This window comes from Etheostoma spectabile, chromosome 14 (assembly GCF_008692095.1).
Source record: "Etheostoma spectabile isolate EspeVRDwgs_2016 chromosome 14, UIUC_Espe_1.0, whole genome shotgun sequence".
In the NCBI taxonomy this organism is placed as follows: domain Eukaryota; kingdom Metazoa; phylum Chordata; class Actinopteri; order Perciformes; family Percidae; genus Etheostoma; species Etheostoma spectabile.
The window spans coordinates 21,190,989-21,191,225 of record NC_045746.1 but is presented as its reverse complement, the minus strand read 5'-3'; the positions used below and the strand labels follow the sequence as shown (position 1 = coordinate 21,191,225).

General features: G+C 40.5%; 1 protein-coding gene across 3 annotated transcripts in view; it reads right to left on the bottom strand.

The window, feature by feature from the left end:
- The window catches only part of col22a1 (collagen, type XXII, alpha 1), a 99,729-nt gene that overhangs the window by 70,037 nt on the left and 29,455 nt on the right, over window positions 1–237 (bottom strand). The gene's annotated exons all lie outside the window — the stretch shown is intronic.

Sequence of the window (237 nt, the reverse complement as noted above, 5' to 3'; positions counted from 1 at the left end):
GTGCAAGAGAAATCTCAATCATTCCCAATCAGCAGACACGGAGAGCGTAGGTATATGTTAGGAGATAACATAGGCACAGGCTAACTGTCGCTAACTAAAATGCTAATTAGGATTAGTAATTAAACGTAAACAGCTCATGGAAGTCCAAACTGTCTGCAAGCTTCTCCTGTACTGTTCGGTAATTATTCTGCTCTGCGACATTAAGTTGCTTGGTTATGACACAATCGTTAGCCTATT